We start from the raw sequence: 20,058 nt of genomic DNA on the forward strand, positions 1-20,058 counted from the left end.
GTTTCTGTTTCTTTGTCAATCTTAAGAAAATATTGTGAGTTGTCATACTTTTGATTTGGAAATCATGTACAGACCGATTTTCTATCTTATGAGCTTGATTCGATATTGGATAGTAGGCTATTGCGCTGCTAAATTTTGGTTCTTGGGTCAGATAATTGGTAAAGACCAGTTTTGGCAACGAAAGCGATATTCATGCAAATAATTACAATCCCAGGTTATTGAAACGTTTATAGAAAGTTTTTATGCATTCAAACGGAAATGTCAGTTTATGTTGTTTAAAGAATATTTTTGGTTTAGGCCTACGTGTTGAATTTATCTGGAAATGTTGCTTCGGTTTTGTGTTCTGTGATTGAGGTTACTGTAATATCTACATTTGATTTCAACACGTGCGTACTAGTTAGGGCTGCGCGATTAATCAAATTTTTATCACGATCACGATTTCGGCTTCCCACGATCAAATTCACGTGATTGAGCGATATTTAAAATGCGTCGTTCCGTTAATAGAACGCTCCATATCAAGTTATTTTTTGCAAAGCCAATCTAGCGCTCCCTAAACCGATAGCTGTGTTTGACATCGGCTACGGCTGCATGAAACGACCAGCGAGAGTGGCCGCTTGCAGTCGGGGAGGAGTTATAAACGGCTCTGTAAAGTCGGAAAATTTGTCATTTTATGTATTGGGCTATGATAAACTCTTTCTCCAATCTGTATCCTGCAGCCGGCTGCGGCGCTGCATGGAGTCGAATACACTTAATGTCTGATCACGAGATGTTCCCTGCACCACACAGCTTAGTTTCTAGATGTAGCCTAGACAGTTACAGAGGACAGAGGCCCCGTCCACACTAGCCCGAGTAAATTAAAAAACGCATACATATGTCTGCGTTTGTACCTCCCGTCCACATTAATACGGTGTATTCGGACACTGAAAACTGAGCTTTTCAGATACACTCCCCTAGCCGGAGACCGAGGAGAGTCCAGGAAGTTGAATTTGCAACTATGGCAACGTCGTTTGTAGCTAACAAACTTACAGACAGACTCAACAGCGATGGCGGCGGATACAGGCTAGTAAAGGAATTGCAGCTTGACATTTGAGATCCAGGATAAGTAACCGCTTGACGCATGCGTATACGTAAATTGAGAAATTGACAAAGACGCAAATTTAGAGAAATAGATGAATTTGGAGCGAGTTTTACATACTGATTTGGTTACTTTTGAAATATGTTACAGGTCACTTTTCTTTCAAACGCATTCTCCCACCTCGTCCAAGCTCCCTGTTGCTTCATTCCCACTGCCTTGCAGGTTCACGTCTCCTCTACAGCTGCTCTCACCTCCTCCTGAACAAGTCATCGCCCTTCCTTCCCCCTGGTGTTCATTCGGGGAGTTGGAAAGGATCCTAGCCCTGCTCGACCTTGTGTGACCACTCCCAACAGGCTCCTGTGACGACCCTTGCATCTGCCTCTTGAACTTCTTCCTCTGCCCTCCATTTCCAGCCAGTCCTCACTTGGATCCCTGATTTAGCCACCTTCGGATCACTTGAGTCCCTGTACTGAACCACTTCTCTGGCTCTAGTTACCTTGTATTCCTCCTCCAAGGATTTGAAAGGCAGTCGCAGTTTGTTGGTGTTCCCGTAGAGTGCAATGCTGCTTAGGCTCCTTGGTAATCCAAGCCATCTCCGGAGATGTTTGCTGACCTTCCTCCCCAAGGTCTCAACTGTTGAGATAGGGACCGCTTAGACGAGGATGGGCCACGGGATCCTGGGAAGAATGCCATGTTGGTAGACCCAGGCTTTAAACTTCCCTGGTAGGCCTGTCCACGGATTACAGCCAGCCATCCAACTCAGTGCAGGTCGACTGGATAGATGTTGTGTCTCTCAGAGAGCAGTCAAAAACCTTGCCCAAACTCTTGACTGGCTTCTCTGTGATAGTTGGAGTTGCTGTGCCTGTGATGTTAAAACGGAACTTGTCCTCCACCTTCCCTTTCCTCAGCACCATTGATCTTGATTTGGCGGTTTTGAAACGCATCCAGGCCCACTCCACCAGCTTTTCAAGTTCCTTCAGAATCCACCGGCAGCCTGGGACTGATTCTGTCATGACTGTGAGGTCATCCATGAATGCCCTGATGGGTGGTTGTCGTTGTCCGGAATTCATGCGGGACCCTCTGCACTCTGGCTCAGAAGACTTAGTGAGCATGTTCATGGCTAGGGAGAACAATGTCACAGAGATAGTACACCCTTTGATGATACCGATCTCCACCTTGTGCCAACTGGATGTTATTGCTCCTGAAGAGACCCTCATCTTGAAATTGCTGTAATAATCAGCGATGAGGTCTCTACACCTGCTGAGTACATGTTTTCTCAAGGTGAGCTGAACCAGCTTGTGTGGAATGGAACCGAATGCATTTGCCACGTCAAGCCACAACACTGACAGGTTGCCCTTGTTCTCTCTGGCCTCCCGAATAAGCTGTGTCACCACACCAGTATGCACCAGACATCCTGACATTCCTGGAATGCCGCCTTTCTGGACAGATGTAACGATGTAGGTGTTCTTTGCCAGGTAGGTACACAGCTGTTTGGAAACAGCACTGAAGAAAACCTTTGCCTCAACACAGCAGGTAGATGATGCGCAACTGGTCTAGCTGAGTGGAGTTTTCCTCCTTCGGGATCCATACCCCTTCAGCCACTCTCCATTGTTCAGGGATCCTCCCTCTTCTCCAGAAGAGTTTGGGACAGTTTGTCCAGATTAGGCATTAGTAGATGTATGTACACAGTGAATACCCTGAGTGATCAGTGACAGCCAGGAAAGACTGGATGACAACCATGAAGAGTGTGGTGACTACTAGAGAGTCAGTGACAGCCCGGAGAGACGGCAACCGGGGCAGAACGGGTCAGCAACCCAATCTGCATCCTCTGAGAGGAGGAACCCAACTAAGCTACGATGAACTTTATGGAAAAATACCCTCAGGGGTGCCCGAGAGGGGGGGGGGATGAGCACCCCAGTCGGACGGACATAAAGGTAACAGACCTAGGCAACTCACAAACGACTATGAGCAAGCAGTGTACATGCGGTAAAGTCTGCAAGAACATCCATGGCATGCTGCTCCATCTGGAAGCAGTTTGATGACGATGTTGACCAAATTCTGGAGGCAATGGCGAAAGGAGAGGCCGACAGGAAGCTACGAGCTATAACTACAATCATTGTCAGCATCGCAGCTGAACAGTTTGGCGAGGAGGAGAAGAAAAGCTCCGGAACATCTTACTTAAAGAATCAAAGAGCTGTAAGGATCCACAACATCAGGCAGGAGATGAAAGCACTGAAATCCCAGTACAAAGCGGCAGGACAAGAGGAACGCATTGGCCTGGCCCAGCTAATGTGCATCCTTCGGAAAAACATCAGAGTTCTCCGCCGGGCTGAGTGGCATAGGAGGTGGCAGCGAGAGAGGGCACGTAAACGTGCTGCTTTCATCGCTAACCCCTTCAAGTTCACTAAGGAATTGCTGGGGCAGAAGCGCAGTGGCAAACTGGCCTCATCGCAGGAAGACATAGACCAACATCTGAAGCAGACGTACAGCGACCGCACAAGAGAGCAGGAGTTGGGAGAGTGTAACAACCTTATAGAACCCCCTGTACCAGAAGTGCAGTTTGACATGTCGGAGCTGCAGCTAAAGGAAGTCAGGGAGGTTGTCTGCAAAGCAAGGGCAAGCTCTGCACCAGGACCGAGTGGCACTTCATACAAAGTGTATAAGAACTGTCCCAAACTCCTGCTGCGTCTGTGGAAAATCCTGCGAGTCTTCTGGAGAAGAGGGAGGATCCCTGAACACTGGAGAGTGGCTGAAGGGGTATGGATCCCGAAGGAGGAAAACTCCACTCAGCTAGACCAGTTGCGCATCTTCTCCCTGCTGTGTTGAGGCAAAGGTTTTCTTCAGTGCTGTTTCCAAACAGCTGTGTACCTACCTGGCAAAGAACACCTACATCGTTACATCTGTCCAGAAAGGCGGCATTCCAGGAATGTCAGGATGTCTGGTGCATACTGGTGTGGTGACACAGCTTATTCGGGAGGCCAGAGAGAACAAGGGCAACCTGTCAGTGTTGTGGCTTGACCTGGCAAATGCATTCGGTTCCATTCCACACAAGCTGGTTCAGCTCACCTTGAGAAAACGTCATGTACTCAGCAGGTGTAGAGACCTCATCGCTGATAATTACAGCAATTTCAAGATGAGGGTCTCTTCAGGAGCAATAACATCCAGTTGGCACAAGGTGGAGATTGGTATCATCACAGGGTGTACTATCTCTGTGACATTGTTCTCCCTAGCCATGAACATGCTCACTAAGTCTTCTGAGCCAGAGTGCAGAGGGTCCCGCATGAGTTCCGGACAACGACAACCACCCATCAGGGCATTCATGGATGACCTCACAGTCATGACAGAATCAGTCCCAGGCTGCCGGTGGATTCTGAAGGAACTTGAAAAGCTGGTGGAGTGGGCCCGGATGCGTTTCAAACCCGCCAAATCAAGATCAATGGTGCTGAGGAAAGGGAAGGTGGAGGACAAGTTCCGTTTTAACATCACAGGCACAGCCATTCCAATTATGAGCGAATAGTGTCCTACTGAGTGTACATCGTGACTGTCTCCTGACTAAGTAAGTGACTTCAATTTGTAGTATTGTGTTGTGTTTTTGCTAAATCTTGTGTCTGGGCAAGGCTGATAGACAGCAGTTATCCAGGCCGTTAAGTGAAGTAGCTAGCTAGAGATCGAGTTCACGGTACTTGCCGCTGCGTGAGACCCTGGCCTTTGTTTACATAATTTAGTGTCATTGTCAGCTGCGCCTTGCATATTTAAGGCGGCTGACACTCTAGAGGCAGCTTCGCCTGGCAGCCTCGGTGCACGAAGACTCAGTTGAACAAAGACAGGGAGTCTACCGGCGGGAGTCCACCGAGGAAGGCCGACGGGGCCGGATCACCTCTTCTGATAAGTATCAACCTATTTATATTTATATTATATCTTACCTAGAACATTTTCATAGCTAGCATGTGTTTATTTAGCATTCCTGTTCATTACAGTACTCTCATCTTCCGAATAAACGTAAAAATCCGAAAAATCCACCCGGTACATTCTTATTTTGGACGGTACGTTTATTTTTGGGGGGGAAAATCGAGACATAATTTCGAAAATGTCATGCATTTTTTTCGGAAGGGAAGATACATTTGAACTCTTTGATGTGAAAACGTTAGCTACCTTAGCTAGCTAGCTACTGGCAAGTAGCTTACATTAGCCAACGACATTAGCTACCAACTGGTTGTCAGTGCAAGCTAGTAAATGTTACCTAGAACCTCATTATGGCTCTGATGTTAGCTCTAGCTACTGTACACTCACATAACGGTTCCCATTCAGCACACCAGCATGACAGTCACAACCAATAGACAACGACCCTCTCATCGTCAAATACAAATCCCAGGGCATTTACTTTTTTATATTTTGCAAACTCAAGTACAGTAGATACTTTGAAGGTGTAACTAGTACTGGTGCAAGTTCAGGATTCTATGCCGCACAAGACGCGGAATATGAGGTGCTGCGAGATAATGTCATTAGAAATATCACAGCACCTGCAATTGTGCTGCGCGGCAATCGTGTCTACGATAAGTTTGTTGAGGTACCGTATACCAGTAGTCATGGCATGTTTGTTATTTGACAGATTTGTAACTATGTATTTCCAAGCTACAGGCATTGAAATATTTTCCTAGCAATGCTTTATTTGGTAGTGGTTGTCATGTTGACTGTAAGCTGTTTAGGGAAAAGTGATAGTACTTGTACATGTATGTTTGTAACTAGACAGCCTCTTTTTTTACTTTGTAATAACTAAGTATGTTCAGTGGTTTTCATGTTATGTTGCAGTCATGTTGACTGTAAGTTTATGAGGAAAAGTACTACCATATATTTGTAACAGCCTCTTTTTTGAAAATTTCTAATAATTATTATGTATTTCCAAACTACAAGTGTAGAAGTTTTTTCCTAGCAATATTTGCTGTCCATTTCTATTCCTGATTGCAAGTGACAGTAAAAGATGCGCACTTACACTGATAGGAACACATTTTGATCGCATATGGACACAGTTTGCGTGCTGATTTGACAATTTTCCGGGGGGTACTTTTATTAGATTTTGAGGATTTGTCCGGGGGGTACTTTTATTCGGAAGATAAGAGTAGACGTAGATATGTCACAAAGTATATACGGTCTACTTCTAACCTTCACTACCTATCCAGATCTTCTCCACCTGCCCTCTCTCTTTCTTTAGGGCTCTGGAACTGCCAGTCTGGTGTGAACAAGGCAGACTTCATCCCAGCGTTTGCATCTCATGCTTCTCTTCATGCCCTTGCGCTGACTGAGACATGGATCCGCCCAGAGAACACTGCAACTCCAGCTGCTCTCTCCGTCAACCACTCCTTCACTCACTCACCCCGCTCAACCGGGCGGGGTGGTGGGACAGGGTTGCTTCTATCCCCACATATAAAATACACATCCACACCACTCCCTGTTACTGCCAAATCATTTGAACATCATTATGTTATGCTAACTGATCTTATCAAAGCATGCTTAATTGTTCTTTACCGCCCACCAGGACCGCTAGCCGACTTTGTGGAGGAGCTGGACATGCTCCTCAGCGTCCTCCCGGATGATGGAACCCCCCTGATAGTCCTTGGGGACTTCAACATCCACCTCGAAGGAACGCAGGCCGTCGACTTCTTGTCTCTCCTGACTTCCTTCGACCTGACGCTGCTGAGCACACCGGCGACCCACAAGGCAGGCAAACAGCTAGACCTAATCCTGACACGTAACTGGATCACTGACTTAACCTCTGTAACCCCACTACACACTTCTGATCACTGCTTTATCCAATTCTCTGTCTCTCTCCCTCCTACGTCCCCTCCCCTTGTAACTTTCCGCCGCAACCTCCGCTCCCTATCCCCCTCCAATTTCTCCTCTATTGTAACATCCTCCCTCCCTGCCATTGACGAGTTCTCATCCCACCCCACTAACACTGCATCACTTGACTCTCTCTGTCCCCTGTCAACCAGGCCTGCGCGATCTTCTCCCTCCTGCCCGTGGCTTACGGATGTTATTTGTGAAGAGCGGTCCACCCTTAGGGCAGCTGAGAGGAGATGGCGCAAGTCCAAAGACGGTCTGGACCTTGATAAGTATCATTCCCTCCTTAAATCTTTCTCTTCTCACAAAACTGGTGCTAAAACCATCTACTTTCTGAATAAAATTAACTCTGCTTCAAACCCCCACAAGCTTTTTTCTACCTTCTCCACCCTTCTTAACCCACCTCCCCCACCCCCTCCCTCCACCCTGACAGCAGACGACTTCTCCTCCTTCTTTGAGAAAAAAGTCGCCGACATTAGCAGTCGGTTCCCTAAACCCACCTTTCCTACCCTCTCACCCTCCACGACTGACCCAACTAAATGTCTAAACTCTTTCTCTCCTCTGTCCGAGGCAGAGATCTCTGACCTCATTCTCACTCTTCGCCCCACCTCCTGTCCCCTTGATCCTATCCCCTCCCCTCTCTTTCAAACCATCTCCCCCTCCATAATAACTTTTCTTCTCCATGTCCTACGCTCCTCCCTTACCTCCGGCACCTTTCCCTCTGCCTTCAAACAGGCCAGAGTTACCCCTCTACTCAAAAAACCCTCCCTTAACCCTGCCGTCCTCCAGAACTACAGACCGGTATCACTGCTACCCTTCTTCTCAAAAACAATTGAACGTGCTATATCTAACCAACTGTCTAACTTTCTCTCTCAGATCAACCTGCTTGACCCCAACCAATCGGGCTTTAAGACTGGCCACTCCACAGAGACTGCCCTTCTTTCAGTCACCACTGCCCTCCAGTCTGCCAGAGTGGCTTCCAGGTCATCGGTCATCATTCTGCTGGACCTTTCTGCAGCGTTTGACACGGTTAACCACCAGATCCTGCTCTCCAGACTTTCTGAGATGGGCATCACTGGCACTGCACTCCAGTGGATCTCATCCTACCTGTCGGGAAGATCTTACCAGGTCTCCTGGGGAGGCAAACTGTCAGGCCCTCGCCAGCTCTCCACTGGTGTCCCACAGGGCTCCGTCCTTGGCCCCCTCCTCTTCTCTCTGTACACCACCTCACTTGGACCAATCATCACCTCCCATGGCTTCTCCTACCACTGCTACGCTGACGACACGCAGCTGTACCTGTTGTTCCCCACGACTGATCCGGGGATCTCAGCTAGGATTGAGGCCTGCCTCACAGACATCTCCGCCTGGATGACCGAGCACCACCTCCAGCTGAACCTCGCCAAAACAGAACTTCTCATCATCCCGGCTAAACCCTCCATCTCCCACGATCTGTCAATCACCCTGGGATCTGCGACAGTGACCCCTTCATCCTCTGCTAGGAACCTTGGGGTTACCATGGCTGACGAGCTCTCCCTCACGGCCCACATTGCCGCAGTCTCCCGTTCTTGTAGATTCACCCTCTACAACATCCGGAAGATCAGGAGATACCTGTCTGAGCACTCCACCCAGCTGCTAGTCCAAGCAATGGTCCTCTCCAAGTTGGACTACTGCAACTCGCTGGTCTCCCAGCATGTGCAACCCGCCCTCTTCAGAGGATTCAGAACGCAGCGGCCCGCCTGGTCTACAATCTACCCAGACGCTCCCATGTTACCCCGCTCCTCATTTCTCTCCACTGGCTACCCATCAACGCCCGTATCAGATTCAAGACCCTGGTACTGACCTTCCGAGCAGTGAACGGGACTGCACCCGACTACATCAAGTCTCTCCTGCAACCTTACACCCCCACCCGTCACCTACGGTCTTCCTCAGACAACCGCCTGGTGGTCCCACCGCTCAAGACTGCCAGGTCCCAACACAAGCTCTTCTCTTGCCTGGCCCCCCAATGGTGGAACCAGCTCCCCACCTCTGATGATGATGATGATTTACTTTATTGATCCCCAATGGGGAAACTGGTTTGCCACCATAGTCTGTACAACATACAAAACAGGAATACAGTAACAACATAAAACAAGCATAGTCACTTGTTAGTCAGGGGAGTGTGGTCCACTACCACAGTAAAAATAGAAGGTTAAAACAGGGAATACATAACAATATAACAATACTATGATGTGCAAATGAGCAATGTGCAGTAATACAATCAAATCAAATCAAATCAAATCAGCAGTCATGATTAAAAAGCCTAGCTGCTGCAGGAACAAAAGACCTCCTGAATCTCTGAAAGCCGTATTGGCATCTTTAGTTATATAGCCAACTAGGGCAGAGTCATCCGAAAAGTTTTGTAAATGACAAAGTTCACTGCTATGCCTGTGGTCAGAGGTGTACATAGAAAATAAAAACGGAGATAGAACCGTACCTTGTGGGGCCCCAGTATTTGTGGTAATAATGCCAGAGCTAGTACCATGAAGCCGTACAAACTGGGGTCTACTAGTGAGGTAGTCTGTGACCCATGCAACAGTGGAGCTGTTGAGGTTAAAATTTAAAAGCTTGCTGGCTAAAATATGTGGCTGCAGTGTGTTAAAAGCACTAGAAAAATCAAAAAACATTATTCGTACAGATGCATAGGTTTGCTCCAGATGGCTGTATACTCTGTGCAACAGGTAGAGGAGGGCATCGTCCACACCCAGCCCTTCTCTATAGGCAAACTGTAGTGGGTCCTGAAAGGCACAGACCTGCTTCTTTAAGTGCCCTAGTACAGTCCTTTCAAAACATTTCATTAAGTGAGAGGTTAAGGCAATAGGTCTCATGTCTTTAAGTGCTCTGGCGTTAGGTTTCTTAGGCACGGGCACAATACATGAGGTTTTCCATGAAACTGGAATTTTAGACAGGGACAGAGACAAAGAAAATATAAAATGCAATACTGTACACAGCTGATCAGCACATACTTTTAAAACTCGTGGCATGACCCCATCCGGACCAGGTGCCTTATTTACATTGAGCCTTAAAAGCTGTGAGCGTACTTCATCCACTGTGACCGTTATAGGGGGACAGGGGCTGAGGCTACCCCTCGACTCCCCCAGGGTGGAGTGGGTTGCCATGTCCACAGCTGGGAGGTCCATGGTTTCAAACCGGGCAAAGAATTGGTTGGCCTCATCCGGTGTGAAAGTACCCTCCTTGAGGTGAGAACTGGCAGTGCCATAACCTGTTATTGACTTAAGGCCCCTCCATAGACCTTTAGTGTCGCACTCCTCAAGTTTATTTTCCACCTTTACCTTAAAATCCCTCTTACCCTGCCTTATGACCTGTTTAAGATGTTTCTGTGCTGATTTATTTTTTTCCCTATCTCTGCTCATGAAGGCAGCCTTTTTGTTGTTAATAGCACTCTTTATTTCCTTAGTGACCCACGGCTTGTTGTTTGTGAAGAGTTTGATGGTTTTACATGGGATGATCATGTCAGTACAGAACTTTATATAATCAGAAACACAATCAGCCACACTGTCAATCCGGTTAAAACTATCAAAATTGTCCTCGTCCTTAAACACAGACCAGTCTGTGCTTTCGAAGCAGGCCTTTAATTCTTCACATGCCTCCGTAGACCACACACGAACTGATTTGGTGGATGTGGGTTGTTTTCGGGCCTGTGTGGTGTATTTGGTTGAAAGCAGCACTAGGTTATGGTCAGAGCTGCCAAGTGGTGGCAGAGCAGTGGATGTGTAACTGTCTTTGATGTTGGCATAAAACAAATCGATAGTCCTGTGATTCCTTGTTGGACATGTAACAAACTCCTTGAAGGATGGCAGTGTGGAGGAGAGGGTGCAGTGGTTGAAATCACCATTTATAATAATGAGAGCATCTGGAGTGTGACTTAAGAGACTGTGAGCAGCTCTGGCTATAGTGTCATTTGCAAGTTTTGCATTTGGAGATGGTGGGATGTATACAACCAGAACAATGACATTGGAAAATTCGCGAGGAAGATAGTAGGGCCTGCAACTCACCGCCAGCAATTCAATGTTCTTGTCGCACACTCTCTCCTTAATTGTGATGTGCCCAGAGTGACACCACTGTTCATTCACATACAGGCAGACTCCGCCTCCCGTCCGCTTGCCTGTCATGACGTGATCCCTATCCTGTCGGATCATTGTGAAGCCATCCATGTCCGTGTAATCCATAGGAATTGTGTCATTAAGCCAAGACTCCGTAAAACAAAGCAGGCTGCTTTGCCGAAACATCCGATCGTATTTCAGAAGCCCTGCGAGTTCATCAACTTTGTTCGCTAGGGAGCGAACGTTACCCATAATCACCGATGGTAGAACAGGCTTAAATTTCCTCAACCTGTTTTTCACCCGCATGCCGCTCCGTCGGCCTCTTTTCCTCCGTTTCAGCTCTGGGGGTAGATCCAGGGGAGGGGGGGTACAGATCGCCGCAGCATCCCGAATGCTGCGTAGTTCATCCGGGCTGTATGTGTACGTGGACGCGGCCGGAGCAGCCACCCCCTGGGCTTGCACAGCCTCACAAACAAATTCCGTCCACAGGAAAAACCCCAAGAAAAGTCCCAGCGCGCAAACTTTTTGACCAAACATTTTACTAATTGGAAGTTCACCACACATCTACCACTGTGACAGCTTAAAACAGTTAAGCAAAACAAGAAACGAGGAACATAAAAACATAAACACAGAGCCAGGTAGCGAGTCGCCGACAGGGCAGGCGCCTCAATCAAAAAGAGCAAACAGTTCGAAAAAGGGACACCGACTGTCTCCCCACCTTCAAGAAAAAGGCTCAAGACGCACTTGATCCGGGAGTACAACTGCACTTAGGAATGCTTGGCTAGACCTGTTGTTAGTTTCCTCCAGGATCACAATGACTCTTATTGAGTGACTTGTTGCTCTTGTAGGTTAGTCATAACGAAGTTAAGTCTTGTACTCGCTGTGAAATATTTTACTATTGATTGTTCTTCCACAGGTACAGTCCTGCACTTTTTTGTGGTTCATGTTGTTTTAATTTGTAAACTTGTATAACTGCATGCTCTTATGGGTCTTCCCTTTTGGCACTTGTTTAGTTTTTTCACAATGTATGCTTCATGTTTTGGCTGCTTGCAATGTTTGGGACTACCTCGTTGTTACGATCAGTGACCTATGCTCTTTTGTAAAGCTCTCTCTTGGAAGTCGCTTTGGATAAAAGCGTCTGCTAAATGCATAAATGTAAATGTAAATGTATGACAGAGAAGCCAGTCAAGAGTTTGGGCAAGGTTTTTGACTGCTGTCTGAGAGACACAACATCTATCCAGTCGACCTGCACTGAGTTGGATAGCTGGCTGAAATCCGTGGACAAGTCAGGCCTACCTGGGAAGTTTAAAGCCTGGGTCTACCAACATGGCATTCTTCCCAGGATCCCGTGGCCCATCCTCGTCTACGGTCCCTATATCAACAGTTGAGACCTTGGAGAGGAAGGTCAGCAAACACCTCCGGAGATGGCTTGGATTACCAAGGAGCCTGAGCAGCATTGCACTCTACGGGAACACCAACAAACTGCGACTGCCTTTCAAATCCTTGGAGGAGGAATTCAAGGTAACTAGAGCCAGAGAAGTGGTTCAGTACAGGGACTCAAGTGATCCGAAGGTGGCTAAATCAGGGATCCAAGTGAGGACTGGCTGGAAATGGAGGGCAGAGGAAGCAGTTCAAGGTTGCGTCACAGGAGCCTGTTAGGAGTGGTCACACGAGGTCGAGCAGGGCTAGGATCCTTTCCAACTCCCCAAATGAACACCAGGGGGAAGGAAGGGCGATGACTTGTTCAAGAGGAGGTGAGAGCAGCCGTAGAGGAGACGTGAACCTGCAAGGCAGTGGAAATGAAGCAACAGGGAGCTTGGACGAGGTGGGAGAATGCGTTTGAAAGGAAAGTGACCTGGGCTGAGCTTTTGAAAGCCAAGCCTCACCGCGGGCTTCCAAGCCCGTCAAATCTGCACATTTGGGGCATAGCAGAGACTATGACCAGCATGCCTGTGTTCCAAGCGAGGAACCCTGGAACTAGGGCTGGGCGATAAATCGATAAAAATAACTATCGAAGTAATGACTTCCCTCGATAAAGATATGGTAACATTAATTCATTTTCAATAATATCGATAATGTCGATAGAGAATAATTAGGAACAGCAGTCCATTTAATTTCTGTGATGCAGCAGGAAGTTGCGGAGAAATGGTAGCCTACGCTCACTAAAATACACTGAGCACGTAGTGGAGTAGCTAATGTTAACCTCGGAAAATTAGTCTTATTGCCGAAAACAGTGGCAGCGATAGCCATGGCGAGGGAGCAACTTCCAATGAAGAAATTGTTGATAAAAAGGGTTAGCCCTGTTCAGTTATTTGGAAGTTGTTTGGCTTTTTGAAATCCGACAAAGAACAGAGCAATGTTCGGTGCAAATTGGTGTAGTAAACAAACAGGTGGTTACCAAGTCTGGTAATACGACAAACTGCAAATGTGGACTTCTTGTTGACCTCGACCTATGGTCTCGGTTAACAAACGTTTTAACAAATCTCTGCTTACAAAGGTGTTGGTAGATCTGTCGAAAGACCATATTCGTTTTTTTATATAATATAACAACACGTAGGACAATCCCAAATCAAACACGACGAATCTGGTGCAGACGCCATGTTGTCAACATCTCCAAGGCAACCGATTGCTAGGTCCGTAAATCGTTTGCGGATTTCTTATAACGTCTCTGGACATATAAGAACCCAATTATAATACTAATATGTATGAAACCTTTTTTACCACCTGAAGCAAAATCACTCGTTGGAACATGCAGAAAGTGTGAGTTTGCGCCAAGGTATTGATAAGTAGGCTATTGATAAAAAGCAAGGTATTTTAAAAGCTTAAGTTACTTGACCCCAGGTACGTGCTCCCTGGCCGCAAACATTTCTCTCACACTGCTCTGCCTAAACCTTATGCCGAGTGTAGGGAAAAAGTTGAGAAGGAGACTTATTTAGCTACAACAGATCTGTGGTCTATCGTTTAATTATCGTTATCGAATGTAAATATAAATATCTATATCGATAATTTTTTACCCATATCGCCCAGCCCTACCTGGAACACATCCTCAGTTGCTGTACAAGGGCACTTGGAGATGGTCGGTACAGGTGGAGGCATGACCAAGTCCTCAAGACCATTGCTGAAGCTATCAGCGCAGGACCGGCGTGGGCAAATCAGTTCCGACACTCCAAGCAAACCATCGCCTTTGTCAGAGCTGGGGACAAGCCAACTCTTGCCAGAAGAACATCATCTGCAGGTATCCTGACATCTGCAAGAGACTGTCAGTTGTTGGTGGACCTTGAACATCAACTGAAGTTTCCCAGCCATATTGCAGTCACCACCCTGCGACCAGACATTGTCCTTGTGTCTGAGTCCACCAAGCAAGCAGTGCTGCTGGAGCTGACATTCCCGTGGGAAGATTACTTGGAAGAAGCCTTTGAAAGGAAGCTCTCCAAGTACGCAGGACTGGTGAGTGACTGACAGCAGGCTGGCTGGAGAGCAAGGGGTTTCCCTGTGGAGGTTGGATGCAGAGGATTTGCAGCCCGTTCCTTGGCCAGAGCCTTCAGTAGTTTAGGCATCGAGGGTGATAAAAAGAGGAGAGCCATCCGCAGTACCACCGATGCGGCAGAGAGAGCCTCAAGATGGCTGTGGCTCAAAAGAGGGAAGCCATGGAGTCATGGTAGCTAGCTAGCCATCTGGACACAAGCTGGGGTCTGATCAGCCCCGGCTGGGTGTCCTGGAGGAGGGCGTAAGATGTTGAAAGACCCGAAACGTCCAATGATCCCAGGAACATCACTCAAGATGTGTCCAGATTAGGCATCAGTAGATGTATGTACACAGCTAACATAAAAAAAAACTACAAAACCCAGCAATAATAAGGCCAGAGCCCAGTGTGACTGGCCGTCAAGGTCAGAGTAGGTCAACAAAATGTGCAAATATGCACCTGCAATCTGAATCTCTCAGAGAGAGAGACCAATAGGATGTAAAATGAATTGTGACAAAACAAATATTCTACCAATAGTAAACTTACAGAACTGATAAGGTTTTGATATAAAAGAGTGTTCGGAGAGGATTTCTTTAGTCTGGTTCTGCAGGATCACACTCACGTTTTTTTAAATCACCCTGCTTTCTTGGATTCTAATAAAACACTTGCATCAAACTCTGTTGAAGTTCCTGTGCTGTTGTCCAACTTAGGAAAATGAACCCAAGGACTTAGTGCCTTGAATTTAACTTCATCAATTGGCGACCACGAGAAACAAGGGGGAGAGGACCAGTAATCCTGTCTGGAGGGACGAGCACCTCAAATAAACACAGTGGCCACAAAAATAAAATATATATAAGTTAAGCAGTTATTTCTTTTTAGTATCTGCTTAAATTCTGAGCGTTTACGGGGTTTGAGTCCGCCCGGGCTGGGTAATTGGTCTCCTTTTTGTCAAAGACCCTATTACTTTAAATTGGATTAATAAAGTTTTAGCGCATGGAAACCGGAGTTTGATGCCAAAAATGTGTATATATGTATATCGTATGTCTTGTTGAAAGCCGTGGTGCGGAAAGACTGAATGATTAACATGTCGCGTTTAGCTATAATTTGCTGGCTTCTAGCTTGTCTAATTTTCGCTCTTGGCTTAATTTGGCTCGCAGTAGCTGCGAAACGCAGACAGTAGATATAAACATAGTGTGTGATGAATCCTGGCTGAGCGCTTCACTTGGAGTTATCTACGCGCGGAGTGCATAATTTGTGAGCGCGCTCTTAAGGCTTGTACGGGGTGTTCGTGTGTAAAAAGTGTCGTTTAGTGTCTGAAATAATATTTATTTGATTTCCCTGAGAAATTCATTTATAAATGAATTTAACACAATCAATTATTTTTGATCGAACGTGCCTGTTCTTATCCACTTCTTCGTTGTTTCTACTCACCTCAATCCGGTGACCTTCGTCCAGTTGCATAGCGATTGTCTTTGCCTAGCATGGCTAGCTTGATTGTATTCTCCATGTGTGCCTTTGTGCACTTGTTTTGTTTTCTCAGATAAATGTTTAATGTCGTTAACTCCTGTGACAGTCCATGCTGTATCTATTCCGAATGTTATAAAAAGCAAGCACGGGAAGCAAAATAAGGCATTGACATGACTGCATCCAGCTAGCCAGGCCTTTCTGTTTTAGCTTACCAATCATGGGAAAAACCTCTGTGTGTGATTTACCTCTACCCTTTTCGCTCGCCTGTTTAATTTTGATGTCAGGTTGGGCCAAACTCTTTTTTTTTTCTCCACTAAAGTTCTCCTCTCAAAAGGATTTGGAGAGGATATCTGATATAATTTGAGAAATGAGATCGTCTGAAGTCCGGTCCGGAGTCATTAATTTTCAATAACGTTAAGTAGGCCCTACAGTCGCAAAATCACTTCTACTCTTTGCTTGGGGTGCTAATTCCAGCGCCCTTTAGGCACACACACACACATTTTCACGCTCTCTCTGTGCCTTTTTGCCTCTTGTTGCTATCATTGAGTAGTGTTTGATGTACGGAGCTACAAATAGTTAAGGAAGGAAGGAATTTTTTAACGAGCTTGGAACAAAGGCATCAGAGGCAAAGTTTGTGCAAAGTATTGTTCATTAGCTAAAAAAATTATAATTCAGAAACCTGAGTCATCCAGTTTAAAAACAACGATTTGTGTGACATTTAATAAATTGATGTACTGAATAAGAGTGATAAAACTCTACTCCCTGCTAATTCTATTTGATTAATAAAAATGCACACACATTCAGGAAAGCTGAGACTTTTCAGCTGATAAACTCAAAATTTGGCAGATCACCAAATCACTAATACAGTCCCAAAACATAATTTTTCCTTGGCAACAAGCATTATATAATTGGTTTGATTCTACAGGTCTGGCCCAGAGTTCAAAAGACTGCAATAGCCTCTATTCTGGTGACTTCTGTTTAAAAGGGCCCGTAAGGCAGACCATAGCAGTACGGGACAGGCCAGCCACACATCCATCGCTGAGTATTACCGTTGTTCCCAGTGGATTAAGTGAAGGTAGGAAGGTGGGATAAAACAACCAGACCTCCAAGAAACAATAAAAGAAAGGCTGGCCCTGGCTTCAATAAACTAACTGGGACGACTAATGAGGTCTTTAGTGGAGATTAAAAAAAATCAGGGAAACAGAGTTTCAGCTGGAGTTTTCCAGGTTCTTGGTCAACAGAGCACAATAAATTTACATGGGGATCATTCACGGGAAAAATAGTGGGAAGGCTATGGGTGACCTGGTGAAAGTTCCAATGGAGCCAATAATACGACGCCACCCAGACGATAAAAAGTTAATTCAACGGTTTATGAGAAAATGGCATGCTCGCAATTCACTTTGGCCGAAAGACAGATCCTTTGATTTGGTTTGCTGTGAGGAGATGGAGAACAATATAAAACACCATAAATCTGAAGACCACAGCGACAGGAGATTGGGCAAGAAGACTAGGGAAAGAGAAGTATTGAACTGGTTTAGAAGGGAGGGATACAGAGTACAAGTGACCAGAACAGTGCGGAAAATATGATACGAAGGAACAGAGAAGACAGGGAAAGAAACCAATCGCACAACGACCTGAACAGAGGAAGTACAGGGACAGAGCCCCCAGGCACCAACATGGCCTGTGGAGCCACCCCCATATTTGGACAGTAAAAACCCATTCAGAGTGGGACAATATCCACTCCTGAACACTGACCCTGAGGGGGAGAAAGTGAAAGGACAATTAAAAGGAGATTTCACTTTCACCCTCGACAAAGTACCAGAAATCTATTCTGGGCACAAAATAGTAGAGATATCAGACAGAAGAGAGCTGGTCGAGACTGGCATGGGACAAGAAGACAATAATTCAACATGTAGCAGTGAACAATCACAAGATCGTCTAGACAGACTGGAATATCAGAAGAAAACTGCAGGAAAAGCAGAATTGGAGGCCTTGGCTGACAGACTAAATTACCTGGAAAAAACAATAAAAGATTCCACCGAAGAAGAGTGGAGAAAGCAAAAACAGCATGACCATCAAGACTCCAGACAAATGGAGTGTGAGGACACTGACGCAACACCTTCAATGCAATCAGATCAGTCATTTGGGGGACGCCCAAAAAAACAAAGCAGAGATCAGTCACTGAAAGAGTGGGGCAAACAAAAATGGCAAGACTGGGAGGAGTCAATACACAGAAGGGAGAGTGAAATACACAACCTATTAACCAAATTAAAAACCACAGAGATAAGACATCAATTCCTAGGTTAACACCTGAAGTTCAACCAAACGAGGATCCCCACAATGCATGGCAACATCCCAACAGCAGGGGGGTAATGCAAATAAGTCTGAACGGCATGCTAACTCCACAAGACAATGGAGGTGGAGGAGGCTTTAAACGGAAAGTAACAACAGGAGAAGAACGAACACAGCAATGGGTGAGGGATGGAGGAAGGCTGGGGAGAAGATCCAGCCTAAACGGATACCCAGAAGAGATAGGAGCAGAGGATCCAAACAATCCAATCCCGCAATGCCCCCTAGTGGTGAAAGGAACCGGACAAGATCCCTTGTATGTACCGTGGTCGTTCATGGACATGATCGGCCTGACAGGACCGCTGCCTACGCTCACTGATGGAGCTAACAAATGGATAACAGCATTAGAAGAGAGCACAGCAGGGGTGACATTTGCTCTGGGAGACATAAAGGCCATGCTAATGCACACAGCCGGAAAACGGATAACAGAAGAAGTTTTTCATAGTGCACATTTGCCAAGAGTGGTGACCGGACTTCAAGTAGACAGCGTAGGTTTCGGAGGTCACCGCAACCTAATATGGGCAGAGCTAAAAAAACACTACCCAGGGAAGATGGATCCCTGCAAGCTAGATGGCGTAATGCTCAAAGACGACGAATGTCCGACAACATTTCTGCATGATTTTCAACGCAGGTGGAGAGATGAGACTGGGGGTACCTGGAACACAAACAACACCACACAGAGACTGTTTATGCTCATGGTCAAAAAAGCTATTCCACCAAATGTACAAAAATGTCTGGACGGTGTAGTAGGCCTGATGAAAATGGACTGGCCATTGTTCTCAGAACATATAGTCCACCATGTTGACAACTGCAGAAAAGAAAAAACGAGAAGAAGAAGAACTGAACAAACAATGTGTCAACAAACTAACACAACTACAGCTGGGAGAACTGTGCAAGCAAAAGAAAGACAAAGCCAAAACACAAGCCCCAGTTGTAACAGCACAGGCCTAAGTTCACGAGGACCCGACACTCCAGTCACCACCCCAACCTCCTGCTCCACCAGGACCAGTGCAGGCAGCACCAATCAATTCCCCAGCTCCCGCCCTGCCACCATTCCATGTACACATTAGTTTCTCAAACTGGAAGGGTAGGGGTGGATCCACACAACGTGGTGGGAGACCCCGTGGAGGAGGAGGACGCAGCCCACCCCAACAGCAGGACAGACAAGTGCAGGCCAACCCCAATTCAACTGACAATCACCAAGCAGGGGTGTGCTGGAGATGTGGACAACAAGGACATTACAAAGCAGACTGTCCATCAGTTTTTGGCGCCAGCTGCAAACTGGCAATAGAGGTGCCCAGAAAAGCCTGAGAGGGAAAAAATCTGTTATCTCATTACAACCACGAGAAGAACCCACCATATCAGTTACAGTGCAAGGCCGAGAACATGCCTTCATGGTGGACACAGGAGCGACGTAATCATGTATAGGAAAAAATGGCTTCAATCTCCCCCTCTCAAGTTCATCCATCCGAACTGTTGGCTTTTCTGGGAAAACACAAGTAATACCACTTACGGAGCCACTCGCGATGCAAATTGAAGGAAAAATTATTGTGGCGCCGCTTCTGTGTTTGGCACACATTCCCATCAATCTATAAAGAAGAGACATTTTATCTATATTAAAAGACAATATTTTGTGTACCCAAAGCGGCCTGCAAGTGGAGTTCCATGAAGATCCCACAACTAACCAGATAATGCCAGTAATGGCATATTACTAATATATTATAAACTATCATATATATTCATGTAATATATTGCAGAATACAGCA

General features: G+C 46.3%; 2 pseudogenes; one reads left to right on the top strand and one right to left on the bottom strand.

Moving 5' to 3' along the window:
* Window positions 1-1,203: 1,203 nt before the first annotated feature.
* LOC124483733 lies at window positions 1,204-2,815 on the bottom strand (annotated as a pseudogene).
* Window positions 2,816-3,082: 267 nt separating this feature from the next.
* LOC124483735 lies at window positions 3,083-19,583 on the top strand (annotated as a pseudogene).
* The last annotated feature ends 475 nt before the right edge of the window (window positions 19,584-20,058 follow it).

This window comes from Hypomesus transpacificus, chromosome 21 (genome assembly GCF_021917145.1).
Source record: "Hypomesus transpacificus isolate Combined female chromosome 21, fHypTra1, whole genome shotgun sequence".
NCBI classification, from domain to species: Eukaryota; Metazoa; Chordata; class Actinopteri; order Osmeriformes; family Osmeridae; genus Hypomesus; species Hypomesus transpacificus.